General features: G+C 35.4%; 1 protein-coding gene across 2 annotated transcripts in view; it reads left to right on the forward strand.

The window, feature by feature from the left end:
• The first annotated feature begins 3,604 nt into the window (after positions 1 to 3,604).
• Positions 3,605 to 20,157, forward strand: part of LOC131693013 (neuropeptide CCHamide-1 receptor) — a 202,008-nt gene continuing 185,455 nt past the window's right edge. The window contains exon 1 of one of the 2 annotated variants that reach the window (XM_058980459.1): positions 3,605 to 5,011. The gene's annotated coding sequence lies outside the window, so the exon portion shown is untranslated. The other variant, XM_058980460.1, reaches the window with a different exon arrangement.

Here is a 20,157-nt window from a genome sequence, read left to right on the forward strand (position 1 = left end):
CCAGTCATTTTGCAACTTGTAATACGTGGTTGATTCTCATATATATGGATGATAAGAAAATCAATGTTCGTCTACAAGATCTGATACCTCTTACTTGAACCGCGGGCGAACGACCAGGAGGTTAAAGCCCCAATAAACAAACTTAACTTCTTTGAACCGTGGCCATTAAAAGATTCCTGTCACATTTGGAAAAAATGTAATTTATTATAAAGGACACATCTAGGATTTAGACGGGTAGGGTCAGCTAGGATTTCGTCCTAGCTGACCCTGCACGCACAAAACGCAATGCGATAATATCATCATACACGTTACATCTTTGCACATCCATAGTCTCCAATACGATTACCTGAAAAACAATTGCCAAATTTGTGGCTGCTGTTCATATAATATTGACGGCAAAAACTGCGTCTAGTATCTCAAAATTAACAATCAGCATCATCATTGAGGAAGTCGACACTGGTGGCCCGTAAGGGGACAAAACAAAAATGAAATCAGATATTCGCGAACTGCCATGTCCATGGCAGTTACCACGATAATAATACGGAAGTGTACAAGATAGATATGAACGACCACCAAGACGCGGTTGGTTATGAAAAATATTTCTCAATCAGTAAACAGGTCAATCGCACGAGATCTGTTGGACAACCATTAGCGTTTTATCATTTTCATTGTTTATATCGTGGAAATATATTAAAGACTCAAGGCTTCATTTAGCTAATGCATTGAACCGACTCAAGTAAACGAATTGTATAATAAAAAATTAGAAGTTTCATAGAAAACTGAGTACAAAAACTGTCCCAAAATTAACATTTATCGCTAGTAATGGTATCTAACAAAACTCATTTTATGCTAGATTTTGGCCTGAATAAAGAAAGTTAGTTAAATCATACGCAAATTGAATTTCTGTAATAGATTAGAGCAATGTGCGCTTAATATAAACGTCAAGCATCTTCCAAACTGTTTTCTTACATTCTTTAGCTAAAAATAATTGACACGTATTTTTTGGTTTGGCTAAATATTATATTTTTTTCAAGTTATTCGCTTTTGAACTTTTGAAGTCTATGAAATTGAACATTTTTCAATCACTGATAACTCGGAAACGACTCGATATATGGAAAAAAATATTAAATAAAAAAGTTGCGTTTTCAAATAAGCTTACCAAAAAAAATCACAATTTTTTTGTTATATAACTTATGAAATGTGCAATTACTTGAAACAAATTGAATTTTTTTAAGGCTGGACCAAATTTTTTATTTATTATTTTCTTTAAGTATTAAAATCGTGTTAAAAAGATTGTGTAAAAATTTGGCAGTGGAATTCTTTGCGAGATATTACAATTATAAACATAAAACATGGCAATTTTACACTAAACGCCCAGCGAAAGGCCTGTTATAACTGAAATGTCTCGTAACACTTCGAGTTCCATTCTGAAGTTTTCACATAATCTTCTTAATATACTTACAGTCGTGGCGGGTTTGCTTCTTAATATAGTTATGTAATCAAAATAAATTTGATTTCGGGGGACTTTAGAAAATATTTGCTTTTAACATGAGAATACCCCCAAAAAAGTCTTAAATTTGCAGAATGCGAGTCATTCCACGATTTACAACTATAATTTTAGTTCCCTTCAATTTTTTTGCACTCTTTAGCTGAAAATTATAGACACGATTTTTTTACTTTGGCTGAATTTGACTTTTTTTTTTTCAAGTTATGAGTTTTTGAACTTTATAAAGTACTAGCTAATACCCATCGCACGTTGATGCGACTTTCAACGAAATAGGAGGAAACCATAATTTGTTCCGAAGCGCCTTCTTGTAGGCAGATAATCCCCACCAATAGCACACAAACACGCTCCATAACAAATTCCTACTATGCATAAATTTTTACGGCAATTGGTTAAGCCGTTTGGGAGTCCATAAATCACATACATACAAATATCGACTTTTAATAATATAGTGATTTTTAAAAGTTTTATAAATTTAATAGAATTGGACATTTTTCATTCCCTCATAACTGAGAAACTATTAGATTTCTGGAAAAAAGCATTAAATAATAAAAGCTGCGTTTTCGGAAGATCTCGGCGGATTTTTTTTTGTAATATTTGTTTTTGTTAAATAATTTATGTATTATGCAAATATTAGTAACAAATTTTTTTTCAGGGTGGAGCCAAAAAAATCTTTTTAGCTTTTTCAAATAATTTATAATTATATCGATAAGATTGTGTACACATTTCAGAAAGAAATTCGAAGTATTTTACGAGATATTTCAATTACAATAGGCCTCTCACTAGGTGTTTGGTGTAAAATTGCCTTGTTTTAAGTTTATAATTGTAATATCTCGCAAAGTATTTTGATATCCACTCCCAAATTTTTGCACAATTATTTTAACATGATTTTTAATATTTAAAGAAAATAATAAGTAAAAAATTGGTCCAACTTTAAAAAATTCAATTTGTTTCAAACAATTGCAAATTTCATAAGTTGTATAACAAAAAGAAATTGCTATTTTTTCAGTAAGCTCACAACTTTTTTATTTAATACTTTTTTCCATATATCGAATCGTTTCCGAGTTATAAGTGATTGAAAAATGTTCAATGTTATAAACTTCAAAAGTTCAAAAACTAATAACTTGAAAAAAAAATCATATTCAGCCAAAATAAAAAATGCGTGTCAATAACTTTAACTAATGAATGCAAGAAAAAAAATTGGAAGGAATTCAAATTTTGATTGTAAATCAGACGTGGAATGACCCATATATTTTGATCCTATTGATCACCAAAGATCCTCCTTCCTAACTGGGGTATGCCAAAAAATTATGTTAGCATGATGCATTAGAACTGGTAATAGTTACAGGACGCCAGATCAAGAAAATAGAAGTTGACCCATCTACAATTCGTTTGCTAAATCAGAAGATTTTGTACAAATTTCGACATTCTCTTCGATCGAACATTTTATGGATATTATGGATTTATGGATATTCTACTCATTTCGATTTAGCGTCATCTACACCTTTTAAACGTGTAGCTTAGAACACCTTGCGTTTTCCAGCACCGTCAAGGATTGTCATATTCGGTTAGCGCATAAATACTGAGAACTCTAGAATATCCATTGTTGCAACGAGAGTAAATTGTAACTTGTGAATAAAAATAAATAATAAAAATCAAATTAAACATCAATAATTCGTTGATGTACTATAGCCTTTCTTGTGACAAAGAACATGGATTGTCTTAGATTTGGCTTTGTTTTCATTAAGAACTTTTCAAAATTTCGTTTAGTTTCTAGTGACAATATGAAGTAATTAGAACTAAAAGCTTTATGCAGGGGCGGGTAAAGCGTAGTTGGTAAATTGATTACCTTTTACGCAGCTCATCACGGTTCGTTCATCAATCCCGCACATGTAGGGTTAGAAATTTTTCTAAAGAAATTTTCTAACCCAAAAAGAGGCGAATAACCATAAGGTTAAAACCTGTATAATCGAAATAAAAAAGCTTTATACAATAATTTTTTAAGCCCCTCCCGAAATAAACTCCTGGCTACGGGCCTGACAGTGGCACGACTGCAAGTAAGTAAATCATATAATAATAATAATGAAACACTACAATATGATAAAGGGCAAGGTTTACAATCCCTGGCCACGTGACTTATCGTACAAGTTCGGTTTGTATACAAACACAATCCTCCGCTGTTTTCTAACAAACTGCTTGCTGTTACGTTCCCATTGAGAATTCCTGTGTGAACATGCGCACATTTTTCTCGCCTATAGCTACATCGTGGACTACATGATACGACTGCAACCGCTCATCATTCGTGACGTCAGAGTTCGTAGTCCTGGTCCTCTTTGTCGCCGGCAGCGCAAACCAACAGAATTCATTTTGTTGTATCAAACCAAAGCCAAGCAGCATCGCCAGTAGCGTCCCCGGTAGGACTGGAATCACATCCAACTTTGAATCCGCCAACTTTCATCAGTAGCTCCTTTGAGTTCAACCGAGATGAACGCTTCTAGTGGATTGTGCGGATAAAAAGCTGTGTTAATATAACTTGTGCCGTACCCTCCGGGTGATTTGAATGCAATTGATGGATCGGGATGTGAATAAAATGTTTTATTGGCACCATCAGCGCAGCGTGCGTCTGGCATAGTTCTGGTGAATTAAACTCGAACCGCGAAGGTGGCCGCTGTGATCTTGATGGTACACGTATTAGTGCTAATTGAAAGAATCAACAAATTGAATCCGACGCCGGAACGAAAGTACAAGTGATACATGACGGTTGCTTTCAACTGGGAAGCAAAATCGAAATGTAGCATTTATGTCCGAAATGGTGATGGAGTTGCACCAAGGCTGGTTGCTGGTGGTTTTCAGAAAAAAATAAACACTTCTACGATATACACATTGTGATATGAATACGTATTTTCCCGCTTCAAAGTGTTTACGTAGTGCCGTGTAGATATCGGGGGAAAGATCAAAACACGAAAGAAAAACATGATGAAGAGCACCCCGAATTTAATTATTGGTGCGAATGTTTACGATTATGATTTTTCTATGATCTTCTGTGGTACGCCCAACAATAAGCATCGCTGACAGCCTGGGAGGTTAGTGAAAAGAAAAAAAAGGTGAATAGTGGAAGCGGTTTCCGTTCATTACCTTCATTCGATCGAAAATCTAGGTAATAAAAATCAGCGAAAAAAGCACGTTTCGATATGGAAACAAGACTGCGATAAATATTGTGATTGAAAAAAAAATGGTTTGTGATTTTGAAGAATTAAACTGCGTGTGCGGTAAACGACCATCACTGGCTGCGAGAATAACAACCGCATGATAAATTAAATCTAAAATAGCTCGCCCTGAATGCTGGGACGAAGTGTGGAAAAAATGTTCCAATATAAAATTTGCCATGGCGGTTGCCTAGAAAAAAAATGTTTAACCCCAAGTGAGTGATCGTCCCATGAAAATGGATGGCCACATGAAAAACTGTGGTCTCGTGTAGTTTGCGGTGCTATGCTGATAAATTTTAAGGTACGTTTGAATGTTTGTTGCACGACAAAATAACGGATATTTGTAAAACGAAATAGAAAATCGGAGCTTCAGAAAAAAATTACGACCGACAAAATATTGCAAAATTCTGCGGACTAAACGTAAAAGTTAAAGGGAAAAGGTGAGCTAAGTTCGTGATTTTTTAAAAGGGTTTTTGCCGATTTGGATTGAAAAAGCGAAAGGCATTTATTGGTAGTACTATCGACGAAAATAAAAACAAGTTGCATTAAAAACGATATTGAAAATTGCCGGAGTTATGATCCCTCCCCCGAAGCGCATTTTTTTCACAGAGGCTTGCGGTGAACACTCTCCCAGACGCACCGATCAACTGAAAAATGTGTTTTAGTGTAGGGGAATTGTGGGAAAAACCGACACTGTGGGTAAAACCGACACCCCACAACTTTTCCTAGAAATCAAATTTTTATTCATTTCATAATGATGCAATATTATTAGTACGTTTATTTAGAGCATTTGAAGAAAAATTGGATTTACGTTAGTGCGCCGAATGTCATAAAAATTAACAAAACATTCGACAGCAGCGTTCATACTCGTCTGGATGTAAAATTTCGTTGGTAGATTTTAAGGTTTTAACCGAACGAAAGCTTTTCAAATCACCCCATTTTCAGTACCTATTATTATCGGCCTGTCCTATGATCAACTAGGTGCATTGAAGACGAGTTTGAAAAATTTAATATTTTTAATTGCTTTTATAAAAAAATGTGCGCTGTTGGGGTAAAACCGACACCCTATGGTTAGGGTAAAACCGACACCCTGTTAAGATGGTTGTGTATAGTTGCGATTCATTTCAAAATACTGGGGATCTTTGTGACACTTCAATTAGCCTATTAGAACACTATAGTATTAGCAGAAATACACAGAAATACTTTTATTGTGTTTATTTCTTGTAAGTCTCTTTAAAAATTAAAAATTGAAATTTTTACTTATCTGATTCTAACGAAGCTTTTGCTATTTCTGCAAAAAGGTCATCAAACCGAATTTCTAGTGTTCTCTTGGTTTGTCATAGACGAATTTTATCACAATGAGACAATGATATTATGTATACTCCAATAGATCGTTGATGATCAGAGTCCGAAAAATCAAATCTGAAAAAGATAGTTTTACTAAGAAGTGTGTGTGTCACTTATAAGTGAATGAATCCAATTAGCAGAACGTAGAACGCTTGAAAATCTTCTCTTATGAAATAAAATGACACTGCAGGTTGCAATGATGTGCGCAAGGATTATTTGGAAATACTCATATCAATAAATAATCCTATAGCATAAAATACTCTTATTTATAGTACTACGCTTTCGAACTTTCTTCCCCTCACTACATGATGAAGCAATAAAAAGCACATATTTGCATCATACATACTCACACTTTATTAATCACGCATATATCTCATTTTTAATAACGATAAAGATTTTAATAAAGTGGAGAGAAAATAAATTAAAGGGGGTGTCGATCTTACCCCTATGGGGTGTCGGTTTTACCCGCAGTGCTTACAAAAAGTCACTTTGTTTTCCAAGTTTTACAACCAATATTTTTTAATGAAATTAATTTTTTGAAGCGCTGAAAAAATTAAGTCTTGTTAAGAATTTTCTGAAGAAGAATTCTGCATAAAAATTATAATTTTATTGGTTTTGTGGCAACTTAGAAAAAGTGTTAAGCTTAAGGTGTCGGTTTTAACCATAATTCCCCTACTTGAACGGTTCGGCTTTCCAATAAAAAAAATTGCGATGAAAGAACTGACAATAGCATCGATGTTTTAGGTTTTCAAAATTAAAAAAATACTTTACGAAGCATTGAAAATGGTCGGATGAAAAATGAATCATTCAAGTACACGAGAGCTTGAGCTTGAGCTTGTGCGACTACTCCTGGCTGCTACTCCGTTATCGATGTGGACTAGCTGAAGTTGCTGGAATTGAGCCCAGGCCGGAATGAGTGGCGGTCACGCTTACCACTCAACCACCGGCGCCGTCTGAATCTTTCAAGTACACAAGAATTAAATTCGACAAAATTAAAACAAAATTTATGAAAATCGGTCGAGTAGTTTTTGAGATATCACTTTCACCGCAACGGTCCTTTTCATGTAACTCCATTCCGAGATAATCGCGTTCATGCTTTATGTTAACTTCATTCGTGATGGAAACAGAGTGCTGTGAACGGCTGTAGTTTGAAATCTTGTGCTCCGATCTGGATGAAATTTTGCACAATTATTTTCGAAAGTATTTACTTTAAGCATGCGCAATAATTTTTTTTATGATTCTTCGAGCCTCAACTTTTAACGACGAACATTTTTACCATTCCATTTACAGCCTAACACCAAAAAACTGTTTGAAAGGATAACACCAAATGTGACAATTCGTTCCTTTATTTTTTTGTTTCACAATCCAGATGAAGGATCAGCAAACAGAACTTCTTGACTTACGGGACATCGTAAGGTAGAAATCGTTAGTGTGTACAAAAGTAGTGTTTCCAGTTTTGGACTTACCGTCAGCCCGGTGCACTGTGGCCGGAGGCCGGACAAAACATACATTTCAAATATTGATATATTCTATTTCTTCTAGGTATATTATCTATCGAATAACATTTTTTCCAAACTGCTCTGTACAATCAGGTGAAACAGTTCGGAACGGCTACTTATACATTCTATTGGAAATCATCTCTACTTTTCAAAGTTCAAGTTCTTGTTTTGCCTCTATTTCCCGGATAAATAAAACATAAACACTTTATGTAGAGATTTAAAGTAGTTTTGTCCAAATATTATGTTGTTATTGATATATCTAATCAGTAAATCAAAATCTGACATAAAAATGCTATTATGTTAATAAGAAAGGTTGGATAACACTGTATGGAAAAGAGTTTCAGTCAGATTAAGAAATATTTTTGGTTTTGTCCGACTTTTGTTGAAAGACCCGCCAGTAGGGTTGTGGTACCGGTAATACCGGTAGCGAAAATCCCGAGAATACCGACCCATTTTTGGTACCATAATACCGGTACTGAACAAAAGCCAGTACCGATATTTTCGGTACTATACAATTTTTCATGACAAATATGTTAACTCTGTAGGGGGATCTGTTTCAAAATATCGGTCTGCAAGATAACGTTTAATTATATTAATTTGCCTTTTAGATAAATCTTTGAGATAACACCTTTGTGTGGGAATGAGGTGGGGCCATCATCATAATAATTCTAGAAGTTTAAGTTTTATTAGCGACATTCTGATTGGTTTCCATTAAGTCATGTCTGTATTTGGTTTGCTCTTAAACCTTTATCTATAAACAGTTTTAGACTTGGTGAACTGCTTCAAATGGGGCGATTTGTAATTATTAGTAATCGGAAAATTCAGCAAAACTCCATAGTTTACAGGAAAGCAAGGAGCCTTGATATGCATTAAAGAATAGTAGGAAAACGACATAAAGGTCGAAACCAATTTTCAGAAAAGTAAGAGAGGAAATGCGATTAACCTGCTCGGATTTACTGCCATTCTCGCTTTGAATTACAGTTGTTAATAGGGTTTCATACATTTACCATCTGTTCAAGTCGACGAAAGCCGCACCACTTAGCAGTTATTGATTTCAAAGTGACCTAGATTTCGAAATAAAAGAAGGTACCCTATACGAAAAATATCTTCTGTGAAATGAGTCTTGCCATTCCGAAGCAAATAAAAACAATAGACATGTTTTTTGATCAGCACAAATCAATCATCTGAGAATAAGATCATCAGTATAAGCATTCAATTTCAGTTTGAAGCAGCTTTTTGAAGCTGTAACTAGAAAGCTAGTTATTTATGTCAAATATCTAGGTATCAAGTTCCCATAATTTATCAAGTTTGAGATTATCCTACGCTAATGGAGGACATTTCCAGAGATTTATTTATTTATTTATTTGAATTTATTTATTTATTTATTTATTCTTATTTTTCATCTGACCTATGTTGGTCTACATGAAATGTGGTTGAATGGGAAAAGCCCATTTCAGGATATACTTCAGAAGCAATCCTCAAATGGGCGTAAAAACCCATTATCTTTTTATATATCCACACCTGATTACAATGGATTCACACTACAATAAAATATAATAACATAGTACACAGCATTACATAAATAAAAAACACAAATATTACAAAAAATGAATCTTAAAATCTAAGTCAACCTTCTTAGTCTATTTTTGAAAACATCACAAGATACAGAAAAGTCAAAATGGCCATAAACACTATTAAAAACATTACACATCGCCCTAATGGTTTCGTTTTGACCGTACTCGGTGCGTTGAAACTCGAGTCTTAAAAAGTTATGCGATCTGAGACTTCTCGGGGGCACATTAACATTTATTTGTCTGGAGCATCTATTTGGCCAGTTAATATCTTCCCAACAAATACTGCTCTAAATGTGTTCCGCCTTTTGGCTAGGGTTTCCATATCGAGCAGACGACAGCGATCGATGTACGGTGGTAGCTCTGTTGGGTTACGCCACGGCAGAGTTCTAAGAGCAAAACGGAGGAATCTTGCCTGCACTGCTTCTATTCGGTTGATCCAAATGCTTGTGTAAGGACACCAAATGGGTGCTGAAGCTTCCAAGACAGATCACACACGTGAAAAGTAGAGTGCCCGCAAACAATATGGATCAGTGAACTCTTTGGCGATTCTTATAATGAAACCGAGATTTCTATTTGCCTGTGCTGTAACATGAGAGTAATGATTTTTGAATGTCAGTTGTGAGTCCAGAAGTACACCAAGGTCTCTGAAAACTGTCATTCTCTCTAGCGATTCCCCGGAAATGGTGTAGTTCCACAGTATTGGATTTTTTCTACGTGTAAAAGATATTATGGAGCAATTGGACACGCTGAGAGCCAGCAAGTTGCGATTACACCAACAACAAAAAGCATCTAAGTGTTTCTGTAGTTCCTTGCAATCTTCTATTGACCGCACAATAAGAAATAGTTTGAGATCATCGGCATATATAAGTCTACACCCAGGAGGTATAACAAAACAAACGTCATTGAAAAACAACGAGAAAAGCAACGGTCCTAGATTGCTCCCTTGAGGCACTCCCGACAAGTTGATGAAACTGTATGACTCGTTATTTCCTAATTTTACACACAGAGAATGATTTACGAGATATGATTTAAGCCACCCTATAAAATAATCCGAAGCGCCCAGTCGCTTCATCTTTGCCAGTAGAAGACAGTGATCTACACGATCGAATGCAGCCTTGAGATCCGTGTATACAGTATCGACCTGAGATCCAAGTTCAATATTTTTAATACAGAGCGAAGTGAATTGGGCTAGATTAGTAGTTGTCGATCTACCAGGAAAAAAGCCATGTTGGTCCTTCGATATATATGCTCTGGTCTCGCGAAACAGCACATTTCCTATTAATATTTCAAATAACTTTGAGCCAGCGCAGAGTGAAGTTATGCCACGATAGTTCGCAACATTTTGCTTATCACCTTTTTTAAAAACCGGAAACATAACTGATTTTTTCCAACAGACGGGGAACGTTGATTGCGACAGCGATTGGTTAAAAATTGGAGATCAATTTGTTTATTGTTGGTACCAGGGAGGGGGGGGGGGGGGCGATTCCATTTTGTTTTGAAACCTTGTGTAATAGGTATAGTCTTGAAAGCTTCATTTAAAAAATAGCATTGATTCGTTGAAATTTTCTTTTTTATCCCAAAATTGACATCAATAGAAATTAATACGTTCAAGAAAGTTAGTGTCTGAAACTTTAAACAATAAACCGAACTAACCAATAACGTTACATGTAATAATCGTAAAGTTTGCTGTTTTCATTTTCACCGAGAAAAGTCAACATGTCCATGAAATAATTTTCTTTCTTTGATTACTGTTTTACTATTTGAATAATACTGCTTTTAATTTCATAACTGATGCACAGTTTGGAATAGGGGAGACCGGGGCTAGTTGGCGGTATTTTCAGTTTTCGTTTTTTACCGCGTTGCTGTAGGTAGATTTTGCAAATTAGAACACGTGGAAAGGAAGGGCAGACTGTTGGCAACATCTCTGAATTTTATTAAAATGTTTGATGCATTGTCTCTATTTTTAGGGACAAAATATGTGACGCGGAAAACCCGTCGACTTGCCCCGGCCCCGGGGTAAATTGGCGGTATATAGATACACCAGAAAATAAGCAATCAAATGGAGAATCAAATACTTTATGGGTCCTTTTGGAACGTGCATTTAGCACGTATATTATACCAACATTTGATATTATATTTCAGTCTCAATACCCCAGGATATTGACTTTGACGCGTGCTCCATATTCAAAAGCAAATTTTTGAAATTCTTCAGGCGATTGGCCGAAGTTAATGTTTCCTGCATTGACGAGATATATACGAAAAAGATTTTCTTACTTTGGAGTGAATTCCAGAAATAAAATTTTTGATGACTATTTTTGCACCGCAAATAGTACCGCCAACTTGTCCCGCGAGCTGCACCGCCAACTTACCCCAAACGCATATTTTATAAAAAAAAAAAACGCTTTTAATCCACCTAACAGTGTGATGAGATTTCTTATAACTCTTATCACTCTCTTCGGATATTATATCGTTTGAGAACATTTAGAACATGATGCTTCGCGATGTTTTTCATAACACATACTACATGGGATAGTGGCAGGACTCAGAAAATCGCTCAAATCAGCATAGGACAATATCAGTGCTAGAAATCTCAAACCAAATCAATGGGAAAGCGAAAAAATGGCCCATAAAATAGACATACCAACGAATTATTGTTAATGCTCTGTTAATAAAATATCTAAATTGTGGTGGGAAACTGAATATTGTACTGAGCCAAAAAAATCAAAATTTTTTTTAATCGATTTGAAGTTTATACTTTACTCAAATTTCCAACGCGACTGAGAACTAAGAAATCAACGCTTTTGCCTTTCTCATATAGAAAGGTTATGCAATCACTCTGAAAAACGTCAACCTAATCCCGGCCCGGAGGGCCGAGTGTCATATCCCATTCGACTCAGTTCGTCGAGATCGGAAAAAGTCTGTATGTGTGTGTATGTGTGTATGTGTGTGTGTGTATGTGTGTGTGTATGTGTGTGTGTATGTATGTGCGTATGTGTCAAATAATGTCACTCATTTTTCTCAGAGATGGCTGGACCGATTAGCCCAAACTTAGTCTCAAATGAAAGGTGCAACCTTCCCATCGGCTGCTATTGAATTTTGGATCGATCGGAATTCTGGTTCCGGAATTACGGGTTTCAGAGTGCGGCCACACAGAAATTTCTCATAAAAACTATAGGAAAAATTAAAAATAGAATTTTTATTTTTGATGCTAAATGTATTCAAGGTGCATAAAACGTCGAGATTTGATGCAAACACGAAAAAAATTTGACGAAGATTCACTTTTTTGGATTTTGCACATTTTTCCCTTTCTCATATAGAAAGGTTATGCAATCACTCTGAAAAACGTCAACCTAATCCCGGCCAAATTTTTTTTTCGACTCGCTTAAGGTTTCTGGATTTTAACAGGGGCGTAGTTGATGGTTTACGGAGAGGGGTTACACTCCCCCTCTACTGTTCACTCCCCTCCTTTAAAAATCTCCTTAAATCACCCCTCAGACCACCACCTCATACCCCTCCCTTTCAACCCCATCATCTTTAAACCACCACTATATTACAAAGCATACCAATTTAAGCTGGGGAGTCATTCGTTCATGGGACTTTCGCCCTCCTCACATATCCATCCCCGCATGACAAAATGAGTTAGCAAGCAGATAACATTGATCTAATGCTGATTAGGCTAATGGAGTATGATATTTTTTGTTTCAAGTGTTTCACCGTCGACACGTAGCTCATCAAGTTCGTGGCTGGCATGCCATTGTGTATAAGTGCAAAGTGTACTAAGAATGTAATGGACATTTCCACAATTATGTTGAACATAAAAAGCCTCCGTGCCATAGTTTAGAGAAATGAGAAAGGCACAATTGCACCGCTAGGTGGATTAAAACAGGTTTTTCTTGAAAAGGGCGATACTAGCAGTGATACCATTCAAAGAAAATCAACAGTGAATATTTCCAGACTTGGTTTATTTCCTATTTAAGAACTATTGTGTTTTTTACATCCTTGATTGCATGATTCAGTGATCGAAATCCAAAACTTCATAAAGTATTTGAAATTATTTAATTAAAATTTGTTTTTGCTATTGAAATTGACAAAATGATAGTATCGCCCCTTTGGCGATTATTTACTTTTTCGGTCCCACCTATCAGCATTGAAGTATCGCACTTACGTTTTTTTACAATAACTAGCGTTCTGCACCACCGATTTCGTCCGTGTTTTTTCAATAGCGATCATTGTTACTATTTACAGCTGGTATCAGCTTGATAATCCTAAAAAAATACGAAAATAACAGTTTCGCTTCTAAACTGCTAGCAAAAAAATATCGCCCTGTTTGTTTGCATGGAGCGTGGAGGGCGAAACTTTAAATAAATAAACAAAAATACAGTTTCGCCCGTTGTATTTTTTGCTGTAGTTTAAGAAAGCAATATCGGAGAATCAAAATTTTTAGGTTAATTTGTTGCGTTTAAAATCCCTCATTCGCATGTACGAAAAAAGCCTTATGTTTACATTTGTAAGTATCGCCCTTTTCACAAAAAAGCGTTGAAATGAAATCTCAGCTCCTGATATCACGCTATCTCTGAAGTGCATGCGTGCATAGTTCCAAATTTTACTTCGACATCGACTTTTTCTAAAGGTGACTTCCTTTATTTGAATTATTATCGCTAATCCTAATGCCAAAGAACAAATAAAAACCTCTCGAAAACGAACCGTTTGTGAAAATCATCATCATTACTGAAATTTTCATTTTCACGAATCTTTTCGATAACCTTCCGTCACTTGCGTTAATGCACTGGGTGCACAGTGCTCTGAAAATCTAGCGAAATCGTCTTAGGGCACCAGCGGGTCTAATTCAGAGCCATCTGCGCGGCGAGTTAAATCTGTAAAGAATACTAAAAATTAATTTCTATTCCATAATTTTCAGTTCAGCAATTCGAGAGATCGTGCTTACCGCAAGCCATGAAAAGTAGGCTACATTGTGAAGCGATGGTCACTATTTATTAAAAAATCACGGTTAAATAAAAAATTAAACTATTAAAAAATTTCAAATAGTTTATAATTTTCACAAACTTATTAGGAAAAATTGCGTAGGAAATAAACTAGCTTTCGTAATATTGTGTAGGAAAAAAGCTAAAAATTTCAGTATTTTCTCTATCTGCAACATATAAACCCTAAAGTATACCAATGAATTGCTATACGAATTGGAATAGGTTCGCCAAATTTTGGAAGAAGTCTATAAAATAACCCCTTGAAAACTACCTAAAAATTGTTGTAGTTCGATGCAATAAAAAAATCTCCAAAAATGAAATGTACCTATTAATGTGAAACACAGTGAATAAAACATACAATAAAGACCCATTTTTATCAGTCTCATGGTGTATTTTAGGCTGACAAAATGGGGACATTGACTAAATCGGGCATTTTTTTTCTTTATAATAAACTGAAGCTGTTAAAATATTCTTCCCGTCCCTTGATGTAGTCTGATAACTATTTCTGATTATGATGAACTTTTTATTTTTGCATATTTCCATCTTCATGATAAGGAAAACATGCTCAAGAAAGGATTTACTCGAATTCAGTCTTGTTCGTCTGCTAGAGCCCATCAAACATATGTTCATATTTGGCTGATAAAATCGGGGTTTCAATGTATTATAATAGATATTCAGCATTCGAAGAAGTTTCTTGTGAACGAGTGTAGAACGAGTTTATTTCTACTTACTTGAAGTCCGCGGCGTAGCCAGAAATTCGGTTTGGTGAAAATCGATCATACTGTCCAAACGGCATAATTCCAAAACCGTAATTTTTGAAGTTTTAAAATTATGTAGAATTAATTTTTCAGAAAATAGTAACAGAGTTCGTGTATTTAGCGAATTTGTTGAGACTTTATTGTAGTCATGAATATTAACCTGAGAAAATTCACTATAAATACTTCTTGAACGATATACCGTCAAAATTATTTTATCAAATGATGCGCTGTTTAACGTTTGTAAAATTCATCGAAGATACTAAACCTCCGAAATTGGCGGTTTCAAAATGATGCTATCTTGACCTTAAATTACTGTTTTTAAACATTTGACCTATACATATAATTGGTCATACAACAAAAATCAAATGCTCATCAAAATCGATCAGAACCTGCTAGAGTCGAATGGAAATCGTCATTTTTCATAAATTTCTCTCTACATTCGGAAAGTGTTATCCTCGTTATTAATCATATTACGTTTTCGTCTCAACTCGACGCATTCCCAAAATAAAAACCTGCTTTAATCCACCTAGTGGTGCAATTGTGCTTGTCTCATTTGTCCTGACTACGATTCCATGGCTGGTTATGTTCAATACAATGGTGGAAATGAATATTACATGTTCAACACGATTTGCACATACAAACAATGGATCGACAGCCACGATCTTGAGATACTATATGATACTGAAACATCGCCTGATACCAGCGGAGGATCATGGAGAAAGATCCGGGAGGTCCAGGTCCTGCCGAAAATTGTCAACTTGTTAAGAAATTTTAGTTTTAATTTTAAAGTAGCAACCCCTCACTGCATACTCCCTCCGAGCCGGTATGATTGACGATTTTTAGAGTGATTGCATAACCTTTCTATATGAGAAAGGCAAAAATGTACCAAGGTCCAAAAAAGTCAATTTTAGTCAAACATCTCAATGTTTCATGCATTATAAAGTCATTTGGCATCAAAAATACAAATTTGATTTTGAAAATTTTTCATTTCAGTTTATATGGGAATTCGCTGTGTGATTGCACTCTTCAACTCGTAACTCCGGAGCCGGAAGTCTAATCAATAAAAAATTCAATAGCAGCCGATGGGAAGGTTGTACCTTTCATTTGAGACTAACTTTGTGCAAATCGGTCCAGCCATCTCTGAGAAACGGAGGTCACATTTTTTTCCACATACACACATACATTTTTTTCCACATACACACAGACATTTTCCGATCTCGACGAACTCAGTCGATTGGCATATGACACTCGGCCCTCCGGGTCGGGATTAGATTGACGAATTTTAGAGTGAATGAGAAAGCCAAAAACATTTTTAGCAAATGTTGAAAGTTATGCATTTTTTTGGTGAGCAGTTCTATGTTTCATAGACATTAAATCAATTTTAACTTCGCTTCCTATTAAATAAAGACCCTTATTGCAGTACATCTCTACAAAAACGAGCTCAATTTAAAAATAAATCTGAGGATTATGATTGATTACAGAACTCTGGAATTTTCTATTGGAATGTTTTCAAGCAGGAATTTGATATTGATGCTATTGGACAACTGTGAAATCAAGACCAATAGATCAGTTACATATCAGGACCCCGACAATTTATCAAAAGTCCTCATGATGTTTACAACAACAGGTTATCAATCTACGGATCAGATAATTGTTATTGTAATATTGAATTAAATCAGTCTGCATCAATAAATTTTCAACTTCAATCCAATTTTTTTTTTTTTGGGTGGGGGTTGTATGGTGTTAAACCCCAAAACCTTCTCTTGGCTACGCCGTTGCATGGAGTTATTTATTTCGCTTTTTATTTTCCGATATGTTTCAGATCGATCCGATGGTCATAAGTTAGAAAAATTGCAGTCAGAAGGTTCGCACAAATGAACATTTTTGCACTGATAAGTTATCAAGTTCCTTCCAGACAACTTGGAAGTGTTCGGTGAATATTTCTAGCGGTTGTAGATAGAAAAATGAAATACAAAATTCGTTTTATCGAAATAATGTTTAGCTTATTTCAATGGATTATCACTATATTGAACAATTATTAGGCGACAAAGAGTAATCCACAAACAACAAGCCATAACTTTTAAAGTATTCAAAATAGATATTTGAAATCTTCAGTAAAGTTATTCGCCAAAGTAAGAGCTACAAATTTGCTGAAGGCATCATTTCGATATAATCACTTTCACGAAAATTTGTGAAAATATCTCACTCATAGGGGGACTAATCAGCAAAAGCACAATACCAAAAGAAAGGGCATATTGCCTCCATTAAATTCTCCGAAGATACTATTGACCTAAAATAAGCCGTTCTGGCGTTAATAATAGATTACATGTTTTTGGTCATATTTCTGGCAATGGGAAATGATAAAAATCTTTCGTCCGCATTTAATGTTAAATATCTCTTTTGATAATAGTCCGATTTCAACAATCTATAGCTTGTTCGAAAGGTATTCGTTAAAGCTGTCTAAAAACATAAAAATTGTTAATCTATATTGTCAATTTCGGCAGATAATTCAAAAAAAACTGCAAAAAACGCAATTTTTACGCATTCAAACATTCATATCTTGGAAACTAAACATCAGAATCAAAAACAAATTAATAGCGTTCTTACTTTTTTTTTAGTTCTTTCATTTAAAATTTGTTTTGGATAAGATCGGTTCAGCCATTGCTGAGAAACACGAATGAGAATTTGTCCGTTACATACACATTGTCCCAAATCGTCGAGCTGAGTCGATTGGTATATAAGACTCGGCCCTCCGGGCCTCGGAAAAAATCTTGAAAGTTTGAGCAAATTCTATACATTTCTTTTATAAGAAATGTAAAAACTATTTAAAAAATAACTTTTGTTTGTGGACAGATGTATTATCTATACGGATACTGAAAGCTCATTTCACGCACTATCGAAAAATATAATCATTCGGGAAATAGATTGAAAATCACACTAAGCAACACAAAGTGTTTAAAATTTAGGAAATTTACATGGTATGCTCGAAAACACAATATCTCCCACAACTTCCACAAAACAAAATGTTTTGCAACCAAAACACATTGAATAATGGGTTTCACATAACTTGAAGTACATAACGAGAGGCAGTGCTATATGTCTAATAAAAATGGAGAAAAAGGGATTCCGCCAACTTACCCCAACCGCCAACTAGCCCCGGGCTGCCCTATGAGACACATAATCATCAATAATATTTTTGTTAATAATAATAATTAATTCGCATCCCTACTGTTGTAATTCCTCGAACGACAAACTCGTAATATCACATTACAGTACTAAAGTGGCTCTATATTGGAGATATAGAGAGTGCGGCATCGCACCCGACGTGGCTTCTCGTCCGAAATAACCTTACACTAGCGCCACATGGCAACAGTATTACGAACTACATTGCTGGTAACACGAATTATGTAAGTTTTTAGAAAAACAAATTAAAACAAGTTAACGTGCACAACTTCACATGCACACTAGCGGCAATGACCTTTAGAACAATTTTACTGAAAGAAATTGTTTTGCAGAGAAGCAGGATCTTGAGATATAGCACCCCGACTTTACCCCTTTAAGGCGATACTAAACCTTTCAGTGTTGCAATATTCAAAGGGTGTGTTGCAGTAGTGTACATGCACGAGAATTTAAAAACGTAGCCCAGAATTCATCTAAACAACAAACCGATGAATTAAGAGTTTTAGAAATATTAACCCGAACTCGAGAATATAAAATTTGAAAAACCCGAACCCTACCCGAGCTCGAGGGATTTAAAATTAGTAAACCTAACCCCGAAAATGTTAAATTAAAAAATCGGGCCCGGGCGCGACATTGTTAACGGAGGGCACTCGCACAAATTGCTCCCCGAATGAACAGCCGGTGCAGGAACAAGATTTCGCAAGAATTTCGGAAGATGTTGCACAAAATACAACGGCGTGATTTCCGGAGGGTGAATATGGGGAACCAGCCCAAAAATCACAGATTTTGAATTTTTGGCACCAGAGCTCGTAATAAAATGATAGCATCGCTCGAGCCTGCAATAAAACCAAAAGCGTTTATTTAATATCTTCGAATGACAAAGGAAATTATTGTCGAATGGAAGAAGCATGCATTCTCATGACCATTTCATAATATTCTTCACCGTCTGCTATATCGTTGGGAATCAGCTACTGGCATTCTGCTTGCAAGCATGTTAACTAATAAAACAAATGATATACATTTACACTTTCAAGCTGTTGTAGTTTCCTATTTTAAACTACGACTTCACACGCGTTACGATTTGGTACGGTCAAACCGGTGTTAAAAAGTGTCAATCGAGGTTGTCTGACATGTTGTTGATGTCACCTCACTTAATCACTGGCGTTAGAATGTGAATCTGCGACGTGATTTTTATAATATATTTTTCACTTCTGCTAGTATGGTATAATACGCACTAGTAGAACTGCTTCGGCATCTCCTATGGAGGTGTCGGTATGACTTCAAACCGTCACAAATGCGCAAGTGGGCGGACTGGGCACAAATTATTTTTGATTAATTTTGAAAACCGTGGAAATTAGGGTGTTGTCATGAAGGAATCCGAATCATGGCATGACCGTTTTAGTCAATGGCTTGAGGTCACGAAAAATTTAATACGATTATATGTATCATCTTTTGCTTGCTTCGGCCATAGAGGTTTTAACTATAGGGTCGTTCGCTTTCTTTCGGGTTAGAGAGTGCGCGGTTGGGAATCGATGAGCTGCGTACAAGTCAATTGACTTATCAACTACATGTGGGGGAGAAATGTGTATCATCAGATCACATCACGACTTAACTAAAAAAGCGACTGGATATATGTATAGACAAAAATGATTTTAATCCACCACCACCAGTGTGATGAGACATTTCATATAACTCTTATATCTGTCTCTTCATATATTATTTCGATTGAGAACATTTCCAACATAATGTTTAATTACGTTTTTGATAACACATACTACACAGTGACAGGGCTCAGAAAAATGACATAAATCAGCGTGAGACAACATCAGTGCGATATATCTTGAAAGTCAAATCAAATCAATGATAAAGTGAAAAAATGATCTATAAAATAGACGGACAATTGATTTATTACTAATACTTTGTGGATAAAATATTTAGGTTTTTCAATCAAGCCATGGAAAACTGAATTTCCCGTAAATGGCTATGAATGTTATCCTGGGCCAAAAAAAAAATTGCCTCTACTTGAAGTACAAATCAACCATAGCGTTCACTCAAGCTTTCATGACGATCTGAGAACTGAAACTGAAATTTTAGCTTTTAATAACAC

This window comes from Topomyia yanbarensis, chromosome 3, assembly GCF_030247195.1.
Source record: "Topomyia yanbarensis strain Yona2022 chromosome 3, ASM3024719v1, whole genome shotgun sequence".
Lineage (NCBI taxonomy): Eukaryota > Metazoa > Arthropoda > Insecta > Diptera > Culicidae > Topomyia > Topomyia yanbarensis.